At 44.7% G+C, this 23,866-nt stretch overlaps 1 long non-coding RNA gene across 1 annotated transcript in view; it reads left to right on the forward strand.

The window, feature by feature from the left end:
- Positions 1-23,866, forward strand: part of LOC123653015 — a 69,338-nt gene that overhangs the window by 36,878 nt on the left and 8,594 nt on the right. The window contains exons 2-3 of the long non-coding RNA XR_006742639.1: positions 7,350-7,451; positions 17,795-17,922. This is a non-coding gene — a long non-coding RNA (uncharacterized LOC123653015). The remainder of the gene's footprint in view (positions 1-7,349; positions 7,452-17,794; positions 17,923-23,866) is intronic.

Below are 23,866 nucleotides of genomic sequence, written 5' to 3' on the forward strand. Positions count from 1 at the left end.
GGATAGAGATCTAGAAACATCAACCAGCTGCATCCTGCACACCCCCTACCGGGGATGTGCCCGCAACCAATATACATGCCCTTAACTGGAATCGAACCTGGGACCCTTCAGTAGGCAGACCAACGCTCTATCCACTGAGTCAAACCAGTCAGGGCAGTGCCTGGCCTCTTTAGGACAACTGTATAAGAATTGTAAGAAGAGAGGCCCAGATTTTAGATTAGTGCAACTAAATCCCAGTCTGATTTGGGCTAGACCAAGATTTATGATTTTAAATTATTTGTTCGGACAAAACCAGCAAATTAACTTTGTTACCATATTTTTCCGTCGTATAAGATGACCCCCTAATTTTACAGTTAAAACATAGGTTTAGGCTTATATTCGCTGTATAAGACTACCCCCCACTTCAAAGAAAAGACTTACTTTGCCATCAAGATCTGCAGGTAATTTTTGTGCAATTTTGGTCTTTTGCCCCCGATTTTCGGTTGACTTTTTTTCATTTCAAAGTCATCTTATACGCCGGAAAATACGGGTCACCGTACTGGCATCACCAACTGGATACAATTTCCCACTTTTACCCAAAGTATCTGCGTAACTACCAAGGACCTAAAAGTCATGGGGGAGTCTGGGTTGCTTGAATACTACTGTTCAGCCTCCCAGGGATATTGGACCAAAGACACGATACTAATTTGACAGTAGTGTTAAATTCACGTGCTTCCTGGATATGGGCATGGGGTGTGGGGAATGAGTAAACCCATTCAGTTTGGGGGCTCTTAGGGCCTGAAATGTGTCCCCCCAAATTCAGCTGTTGTAACCCACAATGTTGAATAGGACTGATGTCCTTGTAGGAGGAGAAAGGGACACACAGAGGAAAGGCCACATCAGAGGCAGGGAAAGGAGAGGTCTCCCCAGAAGCCAGTCCTGTTGGCACATGGATTTCCAGGCTTGTGGAAAATAAAATCCTGTCTCTTTAAGCCACTCCGTTTTTGGTATTTTATTACGCAGCTAATAAAGGGACATTGGTTATAAGTTCCAGAAGTCTGTCAATTTACTAGGATGGCTTTGATGAATCAATATAGGAATAATGTCACCATTTATTGTGCCTTTATTTGCTGCTAGTAAAGGCTTATGGTGTTTGAATGCTCATTTCCTCTTTAGGCTTCTGCTCGTCACTCTTGGGTTGAGCTGCTTACTTGTTAGCTGACTTACGTTAAAACCGATTTTAAGTAAAATATCAATATTTTTCCAAACAAGTTTAATTTTTCTATCTGTTAAGTGATCTTTTCCTTTAAGAAAATTTGGAAACTTGTCTTAAAATGTAGACAGAAGAATTACTTCTAGATCATCATCTTCCAATATTTCGGACATGATTATCACCATGCCTATAAAATCCTATTCTACTCTTCTCATTTTTATCTTACACCATAAAAAAATTTACATTATTTCAAAACGTTGGCAGACATCAGTTGTAATTACTATGTTTTATTAAATCATAACTTATGCCTCTTTTGCCATTTTTCAATATCATAGGCAACTCTGCAGTGATTTCTTCATGCACAGAGCTCTTTCAGTATTTAGAATTATTCTACAGGATATAGCCTCAGGACTGAGTTTACTAAGACAAAGGTTATGACCTTTTGAACGACTCTTGATATCCTTTGCCAAATGGCTTTCCAGGAGTTGTAAGATGTGGGCATCCACTAGCAAAGTGTTTCTCTGAAATGAAATTATGCTTTCACTTGTGTTCCTTCCAGTGCATACCGATGGCATTTTTTCCCTTTTCATTTTTCCCCCCATTGACCTCCTATATTACCTAATTATCCCTCCACTGGGGCACTCCTTTGGGCAAAGGCATTGCATTCATAAATGTCCTCTTCACAAAAGCAAGAACATTCCCTAGGAATCCTTATCATGCATAGGCGTGGCCCAGCTCATTTGTTTTCTGAGCAGATGAGCACACGTGGCCCAGGTTTTGACTGGGGGGCAGGAGAGAGAGAGAGCGAGAGAGGAAGAAGGGACTGGATCCTGAGTTGCCATCTGAAGGGATGGTTGGGCGGTGCAGGGGATGGTGCAGTGGGTCCTGGGTAATGGGAGAGTGAAAATGGATTCTGAAAAGTCAAGTTTGAAAAGACATCAAAAGAACCGATGTAACCTTTATTACAGTCTTGATCCAGAACAGATCTGTCCCTAAGGTGCACGAGGAGGCAGCGCCGTTACAGAAACTGGTCTGGAGGGAGGGAGGGAGCTGAAATTGGGTTCTCCCGCCATGGCCTGCTGAATAGGAGCCCTGGAGAAAGTCACTTCACCTCTGCTTCCCAGCTTCCTCATTGGTCAAGAAAAAAAAAAAAAAAAGAACACACTCAGCCCACTTTATAATGCTGGGAATAGAGTTCAAACTCGGGTGCCTGGGGCACGGGGTGCAGGAGGTCTGTGATCATGAGCCCATAAGGAAAGGAAGGGAGAGAAAGTCCTCTATAAGCTTTGCAGGGTGGTGAGAAAACATAAGATGCCCTCACCCCTTCCTCAGCTCAGTAGGACACATCAGTCAGCAAACACTGTTCTGCTTTCTTTTGTTCAGAACCAAACCCCAAATTCTCCCACGAGCAATAATCTGGTTTCCTTGTGACGAGAATAATTTTAATTAGGAGAAAGTCCTGCTGTGCCTGAATATTTTCTTTCTTGTGTTTTTTTTTTTTTTAAATCCAAAACTCATATATTCAAATAAACTACTAAAGCAAAAAAAAAAAAAAAAAAATCTCCTGATAAATTAATAATAATTAAGTTTAATCAGAATAGTGTGATCCCAAGTTGTGTGTGTCTGTGTTTAAGCTTTCTCACAATTATGGACGTTCTGCATGTACAATTTAAAAAGTACCAAAAAAAAGTATTGAGAACCAATATCACATCTCCCAAAGGCAACCATCATTAACTGCGGTTACTTCCTTCCAGTATTTTCTCTATTCGGTTTTAAATCACCAGTTTGGTCTTTAGGCAACAGAGTGAAATAGAGGCAGTATTTTATTGTGGCGTCTGTGCTGTCTGGGAGCAGTGCCACCTGGGAGTTATGCCATCTGAGGATGTTACCTAGTTTCTCTGTGCCTCGCTTTCCTCCTCCATAAAACAGAGCCAGTGATACCTGCTTTCCAAGTCAGGATTCATCAAAAATAATATCCACTGGTCGGTTCGCAGGAACTACAGTGCACAAAAAACAACCGGCCACCTCAGAAAGCAAGCCAGAGTTTAATTTATAAGCAATGTAGCAAATAATGTTTGCGTGTAATAGATAATAGTGCTCGCGCACACAACTAGCAAATGTGCACATGGGATGCTTTATAAGCAATGATAATCCTGTTGCAAACGTTCAATGACTCCATCAGTTCTGGAAGGGCCATCGCCATGCTGGACTGCTGGGGTCAGAGGCTCAGCTGCCTCCCCCTCAGGAGGTGGTGGTCTGACAGTGAGCGATGTCACCCTGTCAGTGCTCAGGGCTTGTTAGAAACATAAATTTTATTTGTGTAAGATTTAGCCCCTGCTTCCTTCTAAACCAATTAAAGGGCACAGATGTTTCAATACAATTTAAAATAAGGCACAGCCGAAACCGGTTTGGCTCAGTGGGTAGATCATCAGCCTGTGGACTGAAGGGTCCCGGGTTTGATTCCGGTCAAGGGCATGTGCCTTGGTTGCGGGCACATCCCCAGTAGGAGACGTGCAAGAGGCAGCTGATCAATGACTCTCATAGATTTTTCTAACTCTTTATCTTTCTCCCTTTCTCCCTGTAAAAAAAATCAATAAAATATATTTTTAATAAATCAATAAAATATATTTTAATAAATTAATTAATTAATTAATTAAGGCACAGAGGAATGACATCGGACAGAATCATTCCCCCTGATTTTAGTGTTTATTGAGCACCTACTATGTGCTGGGAGCACTCTATAGGGAACTACGAGAAGGGGGCACCCAGGTTAGGAGTCAGATTTTCAGCATGATCTCCAGAGCCCCCCCTGTATAGAACCACGCAGGTTGCTTCCACAAAGTGAAGGAAAAAAAGATTGCTTATCCCCTGTCTGGGGCCCCTCCTCATGCAGGACGTCTGGGGGTCTCCACTGACCACCGCCTCTCTGGCTGCTGGGCATGCATGCTGGGCTTTGAGAACCTGCAGAGAGGACACAGAGTTAGCAACAACTCATTCTGCGGTCATGTTCATGTCCTCAGCAACTCAGCAGGAGCTGGGCGGCCAAGCACGGGGACTTAGGAACCCACAGACCCGTAGGCAATTGCTGACCAACAGAGCGTCTGCCTGAGCCTGTCCGTCTCTGGGCCTCCGTTTCTTCTGTGCAGAGGCTCCATGCTGCCCACCCCAGAGTGGAGTTGCCTTAAGTGAAAAGACGGTTCTGTAGGAAGATGCTTAGCGCGCTGCCTCATGCAAAGGAGGTGCTTGGAAAGTGACACCTCAGCCTTGGCCCTGCGTGGGCATCAGGCAGATCCCCGAGGCACCACAGACTTGTCTGGGGCCAAGGTCATCTGAGGCTTCGACACCACCTCTGCCCTGGGAGCCTGGCCATTGGCCCAGGCAGCTAAGGGCTGCCTTCACTGCGAGCCAGCTGGGAAGAAGGAGGGCTTGCTCTCTCCTTCCCTCCTGCCTGCTCTCCCTCCCCGCCCTCCTCTCTCTGTCCCTGTTTGGTGGAAATGACACCGTGCCCCCAGGACCGCAGCAGAAACCTGTTACCAGTGCTGTCAGAGCCCGCAGCGGCAGATGGATGCAGCCCGCAGCCTCTCGCTGCATCCGGGATGTCTTCACCTGTCCTCCCAGGACCCGCCCAAGGCTGCTGGCACAGGCGGGAGGAGGGATAAACATTCAGTGGAAGGTGCCGTCTTCAGAGGGGCTTTTATGGGCTTGGCTGCATGGGGATGATTTAATGGCAGTCGAGAGGCAGGTAATTAGGAGCAAGCCGCCCTGATCACCCCTGTACACGGCCCCGGATCGCTCCCCAGCACTCCCGAAGCCTTGTTTGCTTTCTCCAGGCAGAAACCCCGGCCGGCAGCGCCTTGCCAGCTGTCGCTGAGCACTGCCAGCGTGCTCCTGAATGGATCTCTGCCCGGCCAGGCCCCGGGCGCCCTCCGCGCCGTCCCCACGTCCCCACCCGCCTGCTGGCCTTTATCTGGCTGGTGCAGGAGCCGCTCCGCACCACGCGGCTGCTGGCCTCTGAGGGTCAGACATGGGACCATCGCCACCGAACAAAACGAGGGGCTGTCACCTTCGGGGGAGACTGATAAGCAGTTGGCAGGCAGGCCAACGGGGAAGGGAAGGTGCCAGCAGCCGGCAATCTGCAAAGGCCGTAAATATGTTCCGCTCTCAGCGGGGAGACGGGCAATATAGGCACCGAGAGGCCTGTGTTTAATGAGCTGTCAGAAAGCAGGCATGAAATTATGTTGGGAAACATGTGCGAGCTGCAGGGACCGCGCGGGGCCTGCAAATGGCCCCATCCTCGCGGTGGATGTTCCGCGCATCTTATCAGTCTGAGCACCGTCAGAGGGCGAGCGCTGTCATTAGCGAACTAATGGTGTTTGAAAGCTGCAAATCTCTCTCTCCTCTCCAGTTTTGACTTAAATGGATTAGGGGCTGGGGGTGAATCCTAATGTTTTTTTCTTCTTCTTCTCTCCTTGAGACTTTGGTAAACATGCAAATTGGAAGAGAACCAAAAAACGAACCACAAAGAGAATATCTCCGGATGCACAGACGGAATGGTTATATTTGGAGAACAACCAGCTCGGAACAACCGGCTCATCTTCCTTCCAATTCTGTCGAGACTGTGTTTGGAGAAACCTAATGTACCTCCAGCCAGCCTTTTATTTCAATCAAGCCCGTAAAAGAAAGTGTGCATTTAAAATAGGCTGCTCTCTTAGTCTCCGAGCATTTGAGTTAGGGGGCAGGTATCATACCCCTTCTACCACATCAGCTATCAAATGTAGGAAATAATTTTCTAAAGACTTGAAAAAAAATTCGTGTGGGTCATGTGACGCGGGTGTTTATTTCTATAAAGGGTGGAGGTTTAGAGACTGAAAAACCTGGCGAGGCCCAGCGGCATCACCGATCCAGAGCACTGGGCCTCAGTTCCTGGTTTCTGAAATGAGGCCTGAGGCCTCGGCGGCCATAGGATGGATCTTTTCCCTTCAGGGCACCACAAACCTGCGTGTCCTGCCTCTAGTCAAAGCAGGCAGCCGGAAACAACTTGTATGAAACCGCTTTCCCCTTAAAAGGCCTGAGACTAAAGCCGGAGCTGCTTTGGGCGAGGCGGCCACCTTAGCCGGGATGGTCCTTCGGGACCCACATTGTCTATGGGTTGAGCAGTGACAAGCTGCTCTCCTCTAATTTTGGAAAAGGAGGAGGAAAAAGCTCTGAGCAGTAAGTAGTGAAGTTAGATTAAAAAGGTAAAGGGACAAAGGTCAGGGAAACATACAATGAAGTCAAAAGACAACTAGGAATCAAAATGGGCCTTCGGGTGCACAGCTAACAGCGATGACTGACATACACACAACAGACTGTTTTCTGATTCTTCGTGCTTTCGCCCATTTGCAAGTGAGAAGTAGGAGGCAGTGCATCTGAAGTCGCTTTGCCAATACAAGTACGAGCCAGCAATGGGCCCAGCTCCTGGCACCTGGGTCCCACCTACATTCCCACCCAGAATAATCTCCTCTGAAAGCTCTGTAGTTCCTCTCTCTCAGGATTCCACAAGGACTCTGAGTACAGCGCCTGATATGTACTGGCTGCTCATTCTGAGTCTCACGTGGCAGGGAGAGCGAGCTATAGTCCATCGAGGTGGGAAAAGAGGAGACGAAAACAAATTGGAAAGAGGACAAGCATGCCCGGGGCACGTGCTGTGCCCAGAATAAGGCCTGGGAGCAAAGGAAACCATCAGCAAAATGAAAAGGCAACCTACAGAATGGGAGATATTATTAGAAAATCATATATCTGATAATGGGCTAATATCTAAAATATATAAAGTATTCATACAATTCAAAAGCAAAAACAAAAAACCACCAAACAACCTGACTAAAAAATGGGGAGAAGATCTGAATAGGTACTTTTCCAAAGAAGACATACCAATTGCCAACAGGTACACGAAAAGGTGCTCAACATCACTAGCCATCAGGAAAATGCAAATGAAAATCACGTTATCACCTCACACATATGTTAGAATGGCTATCATCAAAAAGACCAGAGAACATGTGTTGGCGAGGATATAGAGAAAAGGGAACCTTTATGCATTCTATATCTCCATTTTGATGTCTAGTGGATGTCTCAAATATATCATGTCCCAAACTGAACTCCTGATCTTCTTCACCTACAGAGCCTGCTGTACCCATAGCCTTACCCATCCCAGCCAATGGAGGCACTGCCCTGGTGCCCAGCAGGCCTTCGGTAATGAGGAAGCATGGATTTCTGTGCCTTGGTGAGTATTTACTATCGTTAAAGCAAAGGTTTACTTGTGGTCAGGAAAGGGTGGGGATTCCATATTATAAATCCTTCAAAGCATGAACTAACCTTCATACAGAGGGTCATTATATTACCTCTTTTCAAGTTCTGTCATATTGTAACCTGCAGAAGACCTCATCCTCGTACATTTAGGGACGATTCTCTTTCCTAATTAAAGTCAGATGGTTGGCTTGCAGGTTTCCCCCCTTTTTCCTGAGCTGCCTCTTAACAGCTGTGGTGCATTGCCAATGAGTTATCAGTGGACAGACAAGAGATTCCTTTATGATGTTAAATGACATATTACAGTGTTTCTTCTACAAACTATAAAAGCTGAACATCACGGACAATATTAAATCTTGTGCAAGAGTTGTTCTTTTTAAAAAATACATGTTGATTTCTAAAATATAGCAGCACAATGGTTTTTTTTGGCCGCCTTCCTAACATGTGCTCTATTTCATGAGAAATGTTTTCATAGAATTGGATCATCTCCTTTGGTCTTAAATTTTTAGACAACAAATAAAAACAGCAAAAAAGAAAAAAATTATATTATGACCTTAAATGCTGGAATGAGGAACCATTATTAAGCAGCAGTTAATTTTAATTTTAAAATAAGGTCTACCAATGTAATAATTGATTCAGACAAGAGTCCTCAACATATGCTAAGCCACTTGATAATAGACTGTGTGGTCTTAAATTATCTTCAAATAAATTACTTAGTAATTGCAAGAAGTGATTAGAAGGCCAGCATCTAACCAAGTAGTCCAAATCAGCATCAGTAATCAGATATATTGTCTTTATGCCTCCCGATCTGATGAATCCACCACCTATTTAGTGTTCAAGAATCTTTAACTTGAATGCAATCATGAGGAAACAAAAGCAAAATCCAGCAATAATGATTCTATGGTTATGTAGGGTTGTATAGGGAAAAGTCCTTGTAAGAAAACACACCTAGGGTTGAAGGATCCTAAGAAACCCACTTTCCTTTGGACTTGTCCAACTTTTTTCTCTGGTTCACAATTGTGTTTTTTGTTTTTGTTTTTAAATATATTTTATTGATCTTTAACAGAGAAGAAGGGAGAGAGACAGAAAGCTAGAAACATTGATGAGAGAGAAACATCGACCAGCTGCCTTCTGCACACCCTCTACCGGGGATGTGCCCGCAACCAATGTACATGCCCATAACCGGAATCGAACCTGGGATCCTTCAGTCTGCAGACCGACTCTATCCACTGAGCCAAACCGGTTTCAACTGGTTCACAATTGTTTATTTAGATTCCAGATGTTCTCACAGAGGGAAAACTGACCCTTTAAGTCATGCTCCATGGGGTTACACTGAAATAATGCACGTTAGGACAGACACCCTAAAGCCCTCAAGCCATAGGCAGACATTGGGGCATAATCACTCCTCTGCCATATCATGGAATGGATGCCAAGGGAAAGTCCCTTTTTAAAAAATACATTGTGTTGATTTTTCATAGAGAGTAAGGGAGGAGGATGGAGAGTTAGAAACATCAATCAGCTGCCTCCTGCACACCTCCTACTGGGGAGGTGCCCGCAACCAAGGTACATGCCCTTGACCGGAATCCAACCTGGGACCTTTCAATCTGCAGGCCGACGCTCTATCCACTGAGCCAAACCGGTTAGGGCGGGAATGTCCATTTTTGTTGGAAGAATAAATCATCTCTTTCAGCAAGAGCTTTTGCCTGACAAGTGTCCTCAGGCTGAGGAAGTTGGTGCCCACAGCACTCTACTCTCTCATCACACTTCCCTTCCCCATCTCCTCAATACTGTACCCCTGAAAGCCAGAACCCCATTTCTTCTGCGACTCTGACAACATCCCCTTAAACACTGATTTTCAGTCTGTTACCTATTACTATTAGCAACAGGGCAATGATAATAGTTTCCTTCTGTGCAACGAGCATGTTGTATATACATCATGTTTCAATCGGGGAGGGAGGATAGAGCTCATCAGTTGCCTTTTCTAGATGCAGACACTAAAAGACAAGGAGGTGACACGGCTTGCCCAGGTCCCTCTGAAGCTTTCGATGATGCTGTGTTTGCTGCCTGAAACTTGCTGCCTGTCCATCACAGGCTCAACTTGGGATCTGAAAATAGACAGCGTGTCCTCTTAGGAGTCAGGAGACCCTTCTCTCAGCCTCTTTGGAGATGATCCTGTCATGCAGTGAGTTAGAAAAGCAAGTCTAGGGTAAACAGCATCACAAGTACACTCCTCAGACTTACATCAGCTGCTGAGAACAAAGGAGATCTATTGGCTTATGAAGGGCACACCCTCCCTGCCTTGCAAACTGGTCAACTGGTCACACATCACTTGATACTCCAAGCACACTTCACGGTTTTCCGTTCTATTCTCCCAAGTAGCCTAACTACACGGATGGCAATAAATAACATGTAAAGGAAATTCAGAGTCAACCAGAGGCTAAACAACTGCTTTGAAATAAGGAGGCAAATGTTTTAATTTATTAAGAATTAGCAACTACTTTTATCTGACTTCCACTGGATGAAAATTAAGAACCAAAAGTTATCCATCTGTTCTGTCCCTCTCTCCTCTCTCTCTCTCTCTCTTTTTTTTTCCTTCTCTTTTGGCAGAAGTAATGAGTAGGAGGGTTTAGTTTTGTCAGATAATACTAGTAGAATATTTTTTTTTACTCAAAATTCAAAAAATATATATAATGTACAGTATAGATATGCAGCTGTTGGATGTTGATGACATGACATAGTAACATACATAATGTAGAAAAAGTACATCTACAATTTCAAGGGTGTTTTCTCTGTACATGAACACAATCCTATTAGGATACCTATAATATAATAGGCCCTGATATTAGGACTCCTGGTTTACATGAAATTAGCTTCTTATTGCATGAGCCTTATATTAAATGAGTTTAATTTGATAACTGATTAAAAACTGAGACCGAAAGAAATTGACTTGCATGTTAAAGCGCTTCCATTCCACTCACTACTCTGCCTCCCACTCTGTGATCTTGGACAAAAAGTCTAACTTTCCTTTGCCTCTGATTTCTCACCTATAAACCATAGTGATCAAAAATATTAATGCCCATCTCCCTACTTCTAATGTTTACATCTGCATGTGGACTGGAATTATCACATGGAAGCAACTTCTAAGGATCCCAACTCTTTCTTTCAGTTGATTTGAGACTTAAAAAAAGATTAAAATTAACTGCTGAGCTTACTCAAAATTTCTTGAGCAAAAAGGAACTTTTATTTTAAAAAGAACTTATAAGGGAAATGTAAACAGCTTGGTTTATTCTCTTTTTGCTCAACTTTTAAAACAATAGCAATGTCTGGTCCAGTGTGGCTTAGTGGTTGAGCTTTGACCTATGAACCCGGAGGTCATGGTTTGATTCCTGGTCAGGGCACAGGCCAGGGTTGAGGGCTCCACACAGTGGGGGGTGTTCAGGAGGCAGCCAATCAATGACTCTTTCTCATCATTAGTGTTTCTGTCTCTCTCTCCCTCTCCCCTCCTCTCTGAAACCAATAAATACATTTAAAAAGAAAAAAAATAATAGCAATACTTAAAATACTTATTAGCATTTATTAAGTAGTTACTATTTGGCTGGTACTCTAAATGCTCATGCTTTACATATGCCGTTTCATTTATCTTTACAACATATACATGAGGGATATGATATCTATATATCTCTATATCTATATTTCTATATCTATATCTATCTATATATCTATCTATATATCTATCTAAAATTTCCCTTAATAAATGAAAAACCTGAAGCTTAGAACATTAAATGGCTTTTAGCAGACCACACAGCAGTTTAAAATCTAAGTCCATCTGATGGTGGAACATTCACTAACAATGATTATATCAGGATGTAGGGCTTATTCTTCAGGGGGAAAAAATACTAGTAGATAAATATTAAAATGTGAACAGTAACCCAGCCAATGTAAGTAAAAAGTTAACACTCAAGCTAACATTCCATTATATATATATATATATATATATATACTTTCAGCAGTCATTTCTTTCCATTTGATGTTAAAGTTATTTTTACAGTCATAGGAGAGGAAACTAAAGTGATATTTTGTGTGCTTCAAGTAGAAAAAAAGGGGGCAATGGTTGAATCCAGATTCCATTCTGCCGCAGCCAATCCTGTACAGAAATGGGTTGTAATATAAATGAATGTAGTCTTGTACTAGACAGAAACATATATAGTCTTTAAAGTTATTCAATTTATATTGCTACTCAGTTGTTAAAGTGTTGGTGAATGTAGCATGTATATAAATATGACACCAATGACAGCTATAAAGATAAGCCTCTTATGTTGTAACTTCCCAATTTAAGCACACGAGACCAAATTTGGAGAATAAATCATGATAACGGGTAGCCACTACATTTATATGAAAATGAATAAATGTCTTATGCTATCAGTTTATTAACCTATAATGAGTAGATACTTTATCATCACCTTGTAGGTTTTTTGAAATACGTTGGCACAGTTGTGTGATAGATAATGCAGACTCATCTGGTTGCTAAGAAATTAATTTTATTACCTAAGAAATTGATTTTCCCAGCACTCAATAGTAGATTGGACTGAAAGAATGTGTGACCGCCCCGACACAGGAGCCAGTATGTGACAAACCCAGTGGGAGGACTCTCCCTCTATCTGGGGGAGAGAGGAAGGAGTGGAGATTATATAGAGGCAGCGAGGGGGGTTAAAGGCAACAAGCGCCCTCTGGGCAAAGGGAGCAGGGGCCTCAGGAGCAAGTTCCCAGGATTCCTCCATGAAGCAGATACCATGGCAATGCTTCCTCATCTGGTGCATTGTGGGTGGCCATTTCTGCAGCATGATATGAGGGTCAATACAAGATCCTCCGGTCCTGTGTCTGCCACTAGACCTACCCTGTCGCTTCATTATTTTGGATTTGCTCAGAGATGAAGGCGTTAATTTCAGCAAGGTCTACAGTGCAAATACAGAGTTTGGGAAACAAGAAGATTATCCAAAAAAAAAATGACCCCAGTACATTGTCTGGGTTGCATGGTAACACGCTAGCTGAGACGGTGAGTCGCCTTCCCCGCAGCTGGACTCTCACATCTCTAATATCCGATACCTCAGCAGGACTGGCACCTGAGCTTAGCATTACCTGTGTAAGAGCTTCCTCAGATTCACTGTAGTGGCAGGGACATAACAGAGGGATGGTCCCTGTCTGGGAACACAGTCCCCAGAACCCCCAGCTCACTCCTTGCACCTGCTGACCTTCCTGCCCACACATCCCGCCAGGCAGTCCTCTTCTTACTGGAATCCAAGATGCTGAAAGCCGGATTTGTGCTCCCCATCCCATTTATAGGACATTAGAGAGCACAATTCATGCGTTTCTTTCTACCTGTATTTTCTCTTATATCCTTTTCATGTTTACCTTTTGGCCTATTATTTTTATATTCATTTTGGAATGTGGTGGGATAAAAAGGAACAAAATGCATGTTATATAGGAGAAGGAAGAGGCTCCCATTACATTTCTGGGGGAGGGAGCACCCAACCTCCGGGTGCTTCTAGCCGCATTACAGCCCTGTGGGTGCAGGGAGGGCTGCTGTGCTGGGCGCCAGAGAACACGAAGACCAGGGTGTTTGGAGAAGAGCAACAGTCACACTGTGTTCATTTCCATGCACAACAGTCCCCGGCACATTGTAGGTGCCCCATGAAAGCTTGATGAATACTTGATGGCTTCCTTAGAAGGAACTGCTCTGCAAAACACAAAGGAAGGAAGATTGGGAGGAGAGCTGGCTTCCCCTTCCCATCTGCATCACACTCAGCGAGCTCCCAGCAGGTGCAGCAGCCTCGCCACCTACAACACCAGCCAGCCTGGCCTTCGGGGTGACTAGCCAAACGGGCCAGTTGTGAGAGTGCAGACCATTAACCAAGAGGATGGCCCCTGGCGCCTCTGACACCCGTGGCCCCAGGAGAGGGATTCATGGGAACCAACCTCCCACGTCTGGATTGTTTGTCATGCCGTGAAAACCATAGCCAGAGGCCTCTTTCAGAAGACACCGGAGGAAGCTGGGGAAGCAGAGCCCACACTCCACCTCGGCTCGCCGGGTCAGCCGGAGTCAGCTGCTGAAGAGCGGGCGGAGGTCACTGCGAACCACAACCTCTGCCCAGAGGCCTTCCAGGCCTCGGCTCCTGGCATCCATCCACGTCCGTCCAGACGGATCTGCGGGCAGCGTGGACACCATCTCCCTCTGCCCTGTAACCGCTCGAAGCTCTCAGCATCCCCATCGTCGGCCGCTCAGGTCCGCTCGCTTCCGTCAGCGGCTCCAATTAGGGGATCAGAAAAGAAATGGGTAAGGCTTCTCCCGGATGGCTCTGGAGCAAGACATGAACGGCATGGAATTTGCTAATAGATTTCCCCCGGTCTCTGAACGAGGAGCCAGCAGGCACAAAGTGCCCATTAAAGGGCAAGCTGCCATCAAGACAGTGCGGCCGCACGCCCACCCTGGAGCCACTTTGCTTGCTGAGCTTCTAATCTTTATTTTATCACCGGCACACAAGGTCCGTGACGAGCCAGAGAAATTATCTTCAGTCCTCGATCTGCCATTCCCCCCGGGCCCTCCCCTTTGCAAAGATTCTCGGTGAGGCGATGTCCAGAAAAGGATCTGAGCAGCCGGGCCAATTAGCACTGACCTCCAGCCCGCAGCGCAGCGGGGCCGGGCTGTGGATGAGGGGAGATGGGTTATCACCATGTAAACACACCCCGCGGAGCCAACGGTGTCTCTTCCGGGCAGTTAGTCCTCACATAAATAGCAGCTTTACATCCTAGGATGACAGGGTAGAGAGAAGAGGCCCCCAAATGGTGACCCAAACTCTCTCCCCAATTTGCTCACAAGATGGCGCCTCCTTAACTCTTCTGGGGGAAGCAGGAACAAAAAGCAAAAACATATATTGGTAAGCATATTAGCTGCTATTCTGAGTAATATACCTTCTGAGATGTTAACAGCTTAACCAGCTAAAGCCAAAAATGCTCTCTCTTTAGACTAAGTGTTCTGCTGGAGGTCAGGGCTTGACACGTCTCAGCTGGGCTTGCTCATGCTTTTGTAATGAGCCCGCCCAGCTGACAGGGGTCACTGGTCTGGAATGGCCTCAGCAAGAATGACTCAACAATTGCTCCCATTTGGTCTCTCATCTTGTGGCAGGCCAGCCCAGGCTTGCCCTTGGCCATAGTAGCTCAGATTTTACTTTAATACTAGAGGCCCAGCACAAGAAATAGTGCGTGGGGAGGGTCCCTCGGCCTAGCCTGTGATCAGGGCCCTCTTCTACCTGCTTGCCAGTCCCCAGTCCCACCCTGCCACCATCACCCATCCTGGTTCCCTATGGTTCCCTGTTGTCCATCCAGTATTCAGAGCCTGCAGGCTGGGGGGAGGGACTGAGAGGTGGTCCATGCACCTCATAGTGACCGATCAATTGGTCATTCTGGTCGTGATGCCATTATGGTCACTGGCCTTTTATTATATAGGATAACTTGTGAGAGCTTGCATAATTACAAATGATATAAAGAATGAAAACAAAATCAAATGAGGATTAAAATGGAGTGTGGGAGAATTGGGAAAAACATAAAAGAAAAACAACACCAATGGTAAGGTTAGATATAAAAATCAGATCTTTCATTTGCTGGTGTATGTAAGTCATACACTTTGCTACCAGCATCAGCCTGCAAATTTGAGCTAGAGCTTCCAGAAATGGAGAAAACAGGCAAACTGGTTAATGATGCCATGAGGGAACAGCTTCTCCTTTAACCTGTGTGCCCATTGATACTTATAGCAGCTCCTGTGTTTTGACCACTTACTCCAGGCAGATGGGTTTGATTTCTTTCCCTGCATTGCTAAGTAGAGCTTGTTGCCTTCTGGAGGCGGCACTTGATATATCCAGTGGTGAGCGGTGGTAAGATTTAACGGGATGGGAAGCCTCACAAGCCTTGAGTGGTATGTTTTCATTACGCACCAAAGTTTTGATGACATAACAGAGAGCACATTTGGAAGCCATGCAAGTTGTTGGGCTATTGAGAAACTACCTTATAAATTGCAGCACCAGAGATCCAATGGTCTCTGGCGGTTAAAGAAAGGCCAGGGCTGAAGATGGAGATGCGCTAAGGAAGAGAGAAAGAGGAACACAGAGCCATAAACAAACCCGCCTCCTGATCCAGCCCTCTTGAGCTCTCTGTCTTCTGATCCTGAGCATTGCTGGAGTCTTTGCTAAATACCATCTTGCTCTTCCAAGAAGGAGGGGAACCCAGTAAACACCAACCCAAGCCTAGAGGAAGGTGAGCTCCACCAGGACTTTATGGTCTGAGAACAGGGGAGGAACCGTTCCTGTGAAAAAAAGGAAATGGTCTGGTCTAGAAGAAGAGGAAATGCATGATACATAGGCAAAAACAAGAGGTATTTATTACAGTCCTATGCCATTTGTATCCCGTTTTCTTTTTCTTTTAACTTTAATATATATATATATATATATATATATATATATATATATATTTCTTTATTGATTTCAGAGATGAAGGGAGGAGAGAGAGATAGAAACATCATTGATGCAAGAGAATCATTGATTGGCTGCCTCCTGCACACCCCCTATTGGGGATCGAGCCCACAATCTAGGCATGTGCCCTTGGCCAGAATTGAACCTGGGACCCTTCAGTCTGCAGGCTCTATCCACTGAGCCAAAGACCATATTCCATTTTGTTATTGAAGAAATTGAGACTTTGCAAGATTAAGTGGCAAGCCCCAGATCATGCAGTGATAACTCAAATTCAAATTCAAGCCTGATTGCAAAAATTATTTGCTGCATTCAGATGCTTGCTGTACATTCCTATTACTAATCTAATAATCTCAGTGTATGACAAAAAAAACTGTAGCATAACTGTAGCATGAGCTTTTGAATATTTAAAGAAAAAAGTTAGATCTACAGCATTTTTTAATATTTCATAAATGTTGATGAAAAAGATAACTAAATATGAGATGAGCCCCCAAACTATCTAAATCTTTCTACAAATAGAAAGAAAAAAACACTGAATTTTTTTTTTAAGTTCATGATCCCTTTAGAAAAATTAAATGGTGAAAATGAGTTAATTGATAAATACAAATTCCTTTTTGGAAAGGACACAGATTTAATATAAAATAATTGCCTCTTTATGACTGATTTATCTTAAGCCTGACGGCATTTAAATTATGTCTTGCCCTTATTCAGACCTTATCTAGGGAAATAAATGAACCTTTCATTCTGGAAGGAAAGAGAATGGAGAATGCCCCATGAGGAAACAGAAGAAATAGTCTGAGTTCTTAAAAGATGGATTGAGATCCTTTCCCTCCTCCTGGTTGGTGAGGAAGACATCCATATCCCACTGCAATAAATCTCCAGTCACTTGTAGAGCAGTTCCTTCTAATGTCGGCCTATTAGGAGTGCCCTCGCCACCCCCAGAGCCCGTCAATGCTGTCATGTCCATTCCGAGGCTCCTCTGGGAGTCCGAGGGGCCGTCCTCTCCCCCAGCGCCCATGGAGAGAGCATGTCAATGGCTGTCTATAAGACAGGGTGCAGCCTGCTCTACTCCTAAGACTCCATTCTCATGCTGTGCATTTTCCTTTGAAGTAAAATATGTGACATTCTAAACCTTGGGCCCTTCTCCCTAGGCAGAGGGAAAGCAAACACTGAGACAATTGCTCACATCCTTCAAGGCCAATAGTTCCAACTGAGGCCCAGAGGGTGGATAGGGGTGGGGGGGGGGGGAGAAGAGGGGGAAGGTAAGGGGAAGGAGCAGAATGCCTCAGGTATTCTGCCTCTTCACCTAAACCATCCAATTATCGGATAATTGCCGATGCACCCCTTGGCAGGCATGGACCTAGAAAAGTTTATATTTTCAGTTGGATGGGTTCAATTGTCTCATAAAATTACATTGTACAGAATAGGAGCTGGGCACTCAGCCTTGTCAAATTTGGGGAACACTTGGGCAAAATCTCTTTCCTTCCATTTGTGATAGTCTTTTACAAATATGCAGTTCAGGGACAGGTCTCAGAGGGACAATAGATGGCACATCCCAAGCTGGGCAGGCAATTGTTGTAACCACCATGGACGTCATTGGTGACCTTGATCAGAGCAATTTCCACAGAGAGGTGGGGACAAAATCCTGGCTGGAGTGGATTCCAAAGAGAATGGGAGGTGCTGGAATGGACCCTGGGAAGAGAGGTGTCGCTTTCAAGGAGTTTTGCCATAACAGAGGGCAGAGAAATCAGGCCACAATCAGGGAATTCTATAAGATCAAGAATGTTCTTGCTTTGTTTTACAGTAGGCTGTACATTGATGGGAACAACCCTGTTGAGGTTGATATGTAGAGAAAAGCTGATGCTCGAGTAGGAAGAGGACATTGCTGGAGCTGCACCCTTGAGAAGAGAAAGAATAAGACGCAGTGCACAAGTGAGTGACGTTGGACCATCACTCATCCTAACCAGAGGGCACACAGCCCCCACAAAAGAGGTACAGGGAGATGGGAGGATGTGGTGATCAGTGCCTATGAAGGTTCTCTTCTGATTACTTCCATTGATTAGAAATAGAAAATAAGGTATTCAGTTAAGATAAGGGCAGGGAAGGAACACTGAAGTTTGAGGGAAAGAAATGAAGTAGTCATCTAGTTGAGGGGCAGAAGGGATGACCTACATGGACCACCATGGGAAGCCTGTTTCTGGATTGGGAAATGATAAACTTAAACATGACCCCACAGACTCTGGTTGCCAGAGGACGCTTTGCGTTCTGATTGGAATTGTCAAGTGGTGATGAAATAATGCCTGGCACAGAGTGCAGGAAGGTCCACAGGAGGTAGGTTTAGCCCCTGCCCACAGTCATTCAAATATTAAGTCGTCCATAAAATGAAAGTATCATCAATGAAATAAAATAAAGACAGTCTCCCAGACAAGGGTGGACCTGAAACTAGAACCTTTGGGAGATGCATTAAAAAACATTTGAAGGGCTTGAGGAAAAATCATTTCAAGTCGAGAAGCCAAAAGATAAGGAAGGCACCTTCCGAAGGAAGAAACATAATCTAAATCAGAATGCTGTTTAAATGCTGGGGGAACAAGCCCATCAAGAATATTTTTACAGTATAATTTTGGAAGTGCGGAAGACATACATATTTAAAGCAGCATTTATAAATAAACTTTTAAACAGGGGTTTTGACCCGACTTGCTCACTCCCCTAGGACGGCATTCAGGGGGTCTGCACTCCCGGGATTTGCACACCAAGTGTTGTATGTATATGAGTACATGCATATTTCTGCACGTGAGTAAATAAACGGCCATTGAATTCTCAAAATAGACTCTGATTTTAAAATAATCTTGACTTCCTTAAAAAAAAAAAAAAAAAAAAAAAGAATGCTCTTCATCAGAAAACGTGTTTTAGGGACAGAATATTTAGATCAGAAAATTTCTGAAGTGAAGATTTAGGAACAGCTTGGGCAACGGGAAACACAACGGCCCAGGAATCAAGAGCTAAGATTCTACCGTAGCGCTAGTCTTGCTTCTAACAAGCTGTCTGATGAGAGACAAATCCCCTCATTGATTAGGACATCGGCTCCCTCCCCTGGGAAAGAGTAGAGCAGAGATGCACTGTCACCGAGGTCTCTTCCAGCTCTCACATGGTAAGGAAGGTTCCAGAACATGCACCACACTGTGTGATTTTTGTTGGTAAGAATGAAAAGGAGCCGAAACTGGTTTGGCTCAGTGGTAGAGCATCGGTCTATGGACTGAAAGGTCCCAGGTTCGATTCCGGTCAAGGGCATGTACATTGGTTGCGGGCACATCCCCAGTAGGGGATGTGCAAGAGGCAGCTGGTCGATGTTTCTCTCTCATCGATGTTTCTAGTTCTCTATCCCTCTATCCTCCTCTCTGTAAAAAATCAATAAAATATATTTTAAAAAATGAAAAGGAATGTCTTTATCTAAAATAAAGACTTTGGAGAAGGACCTGTGGCTCCTCCTGGGTCTTCCTTTTCCTCCCCCAGTAAGTCACAAAGACAAGCCATCAACTGAATAAAGAGCAATAACAAGTTAATATCAGAGGATACCTTCGCTGAGCTGGCAAGTACCAAGCAACAGTTAAGATTTCTTTTCACTTGTCAGTTTTATTTGCTTTATTTATTTATTTTTTATCTGGGCATGGGAAGTTGGGGAGAGGGTAGAACCAAATGAGATTCTCTCAAATGATCACCAGCCTTAATATCCTAGGGCTTTACGTTACAGCATTTTCTCATGGGAATGCCGTAGTTCCCAGAAACCACTGCTTGACCAACACTTCGAGTGCTTTATACATAAAACCTAAACATGTCCGGCAAGTGGGCCACAGGCAAGAAAGCCACCTTTACACTCTTAACAGCCAATACCCTTCACCAGAGACCAATGAAGACACAACTTGCCTTTAATTGACAAAAACTGTTGCCTAGGAAAATGGGTGATACTTAACTTCCTAATAACTGGTCCTCCAGTAGCTGGTCTAACTTCATCTCACAGAGCGGAAAGGTCAACAAAGAAACCCTAACTGAGTGAAGCAGGTGGCCCACCCACCAGCGCTCCCTACACCTATGGTTTAGCAGCTGTGACAATGACCAGCCAAGGCCAGTACCCGGATCATAGCCCAGGGCAAACAAGCTCACAGGCGGTCTACATCTTCTAAAGAAGGAAAGACACATGAAAGCCGACTGACTGGTTTAAACTTAAAAAAATAAATAAAAAGTAGAGGTAAGTAGGGGAAGGAGCAAGATAAAATATTTTATCATTTGTCCCAATGCAAACCATGTAGGAAAATATTTTTGCTATATCAATGACTAGATTTAGTAGTATGGTGTCTGTTTTAACTTTTTGGTCAGTTCTCCCAAAGGTAGTTTTATTTTGCTGAAAAGGCAAAGGAATAGGTTAGAAAAATTAGCATTAATTAAACTTTATTTCCCTTGGCTGCTGGCCACACAGTTCACAGAGAGTGCAGCTTCTAGCCGAGTCCCCTCCCAAGCAAAACTCAGAGCGCATGGCTCCGTTCATGTATGTTTGGCTTTCGAACAAGAAAAAAGGAGCAAAGGGGGAGGATGAGAGTAGAAAAAGTAAGAAGGTAAATGGGGAGTATGTCTTCTGTTTGATTTCCTTTACTTTTCTGCTTTGAGGGGAAAGAAGTGAGGGGGGAGCAGAGCAGGATACAGAATTGTGTTTCAACTACGTAAAAATCTGTGCAGGTGTGTAAATAACCAAATCTGACACAAAAGCTCCATTTGTCCAGTTTGGGTCAAAACCCTTGGCCCTATCTTTGACCCCTGCCTCTCACATCCCTCCACTCTGCTTTCAAAATGAGTCCATATCCGATTTGCTTCTCACCACTTCACCGCTCCCTCACGGGTCCAAGCCACAGTCCCCTCCCCCAGAGGGTATTTCAGTAGCCTCCTACATGGGTCTCTGTGGTTCTTTCCAAGAACTGGCTCTCTGCCGTCTGAGCTGGCTCCCTGCTACCTCCAAGACGTCGCCTACCGCTCTCCCCTTCGCTCATTCTGTTCCAGCCACGGCTGTTCCTCAGTGCTAAGCATTCTCTCACTTCGGGGCCTTGGCACTTGATGTTCCCTGTGTCTAGAGCATCCTCTCCCTGCATTTGCTTCAAGGCCTGTGTCCCTGTTTTTTCATGGCTCAAGCGAATGTCCCCCCCTCCTTATCAGACAGGTCTTTCCACTCCACTCTACAGCAAATCTCTGGTACTTAGAATCCCCCCCACCCTCCCGCCAAGTTTTACTTTAGCTTATTTTTCTCCATGTCCTACCGCCCGACAGATATTGGTTTGCTTATTTGTTGTCAGAATCTGTCCCATTAGGATTTATGCAAATTGAGGGACTGTTTTATTGCTGGCCTTTAGTTGATGTTCAATAAATATTAGATGAATACATTGGCGAATAAATGGATAAGTAACTAAAAATAAATAAGTACATAAAAAAGAAAAGGAGGGAAGGTGGAGGAGAATGAAGAGACAGAGAACACACAACCTCCAAATCCGTCTCTCTAAGGTGAACATTTTAGACTTCCCTCGATTTCCCTAAATGGAAAGTCAAGATGGGTTCCTTTGGTAATCAAAAGAGAGTTAACATTCATCCTAACATAATTTTGTCAAATTTAAGATTTGAGAACAGAAAATGTAAAATATAAGTTAAAATAAAAATCAGTGTTTTGGTTTTAAGGCTGGACAAGTTATCCAGTAGTCAGGGTTTTTGAGATAGAGGCCTGAGTCACGCTAAGGGTGCCATCACCCACTGCAGAGACAGGCAGACTCCTTGCCACCAGCTCTGTCTCCCCTCGGTCCCCGGCGAGGCCAAGGCTGTCTGTCCTGCCCAGCTCCACCCTTTCCTTCCCACCGCCAGCATCACCACAGACACCATGGAGCCATGTTTACTCCTTGCTCACCTCCTACATCTAACCATCAAATCACATCCTCTCCGTTCTTCTTCCGGCATCGTTCTCTAATCTAACTCTTCTTGCCAACCCACACTGCCATGGCCTTGGGGCAGTTCTAATCTTTCCCTCCATCCCCCAATTCCTAATTTAACTCCCTGGACCTAATCAGTCCCCCCACCTTAGGCAGCCCTCCTCCCCCAACTTGCTGGAGAGATTTTTCCTAATCATGTACCTGATCATGTCAATCTCCAGACAGCTAACATCCCCCGACTTAGCACACAGGGCCATGTTCAAACCTGCCCTGCCGGCCCTATAGCCCTTATTCCAGCCCAACCCAGCTCCAGCCTGCTGGCTCCCCACATTCGTTGGCCATGTCCTGCCTCCATGCCTCCAGCAGGCCCGTCAGTTTGGAATATCAGTCCTTGGCCTAGTTATCAGACACCTTCTCTTTAAAACTCACCCCCTTGCCACGTTTTCCAGAAGTTCTTCTTTGGCTCCCTGCATGCAGAGGCTGTGCCTCTGGGCTCTCCGAGGAGTGGGTCTGTTTTAGTCATGGATTTATTCGGGGGAATCTTACACCACACTGTTAGCCTCCTAAGGGAACATGTCTGCGACCCTGCATTTTAACCTAACTCACTGTTCAATATCTAGTGGAAATTTACGAAATACTTGGAAGAGGAAAGGGGCAGAGGAGATAGGGCAGTCAGCCAGCTAATTAGATTAGAGCTATAAATATATTGAGGGAAAAGGATATAAGATCTTAGGATGCACACACTAAATCTCTCTGTGGATGTCTGCAAACCTTGAGGCTGAGCGATCTGAAGTGAATCGCGTATAATGGCTAAAAGTAGACAGACCCCGTGGCCCCACGCACATTCCTTAACCAAACAGAGCCTTCGTTTCCTCATCTAGTAAACAAAAAGGACAAAATTGTCACCCTGGTGACTCCCGTGAGAGGTGAGGTAGGATAATCCGCAGAAAGAGTTCGGCACCGTCTCTGGAAGCAGTAACTGCTCAATAAATGACATGAACATGAGGAACATGGTGATGATGATGATGGTAATCATTGGGAAACAAGACACCAAAGTATTTTGAACAGAACAGTCAGAGGAAGCCCAACAATAAAACTCCCCAAATGTATTGAAACTGGGGTCTCAATCAATGGAATTCCAAAGGCCAGCCCCTAAGTCAGCGTCATCATAGAGGGTCTTGGCAGCACGCACACCAGCACCCGGGGAAAGGCAGTGGCTGCTCACCTTCCTTATGGGGTCACAGCAGCTTCAAAGCTGTGTACGCCGAAGAGCCCTACAGGATGGCAATGTGTGTTACATGAAATGAAGTGTTGCAGGATCAAACCAAACCTTGCAAACCAGGCCCAGCAGTGACGTTGCCCGAGGGACCTCTCTGAGTGTCTCTGAGGAGGGGGCAGCAGGAGTCACCCAGGTCACCTTCTGGAACTTTTCAAAACCCGCCAATTCAAGAGAAGCTCCACTGGCCAAATATTTATCAACTAGGAAGAAGGGAGAGGACTCAGGAAGAAAAGAAGAAAAAGCTCACAACCGCCAAATAACAGTATGGGTAAGTATGTTGTATTTTTCTCAGTTTTCCTTCATTTGAACACAAGAATGTGTTACCTCTGTAATAAAACACACACACACACACACACATCACATTCATCTTAAAAGAATCTTGTCAAATTTAAGAGTTAGTTAAGGTTTGAGAACAGACAATGAAATTAGAAGTTTTATAAGAAACTAGAGGCCCAGTGCACAAAATTCACACAAGGGGCTCGGCCCTTGCAGGCCTGGTGGGCCCTCAGCCATGGCTTCATCCAGAAGGACATCCAGAAGGTTGTTCAGCTGTTTGGGCTAATTAGCATATTAGCTCTTTATTCTATGGGATTAATGTTTCCTAGTTTTAGGAGGATTTGAGATACCCTGTTAGCTGTGA

Source organism: Pipistrellus kuhlii, unplaced genomic scaffold (assembly GCF_014108245.1).
Source record: "Pipistrellus kuhlii isolate mPipKuh1 unplaced genomic scaffold, mPipKuh1.p scaffold_m20_p_26, whole genome shotgun sequence".
Lineage (NCBI taxonomy): Eukaryota > Metazoa > Chordata > Mammalia > Chiroptera > Vespertilionidae > Pipistrellus > Pipistrellus kuhlii.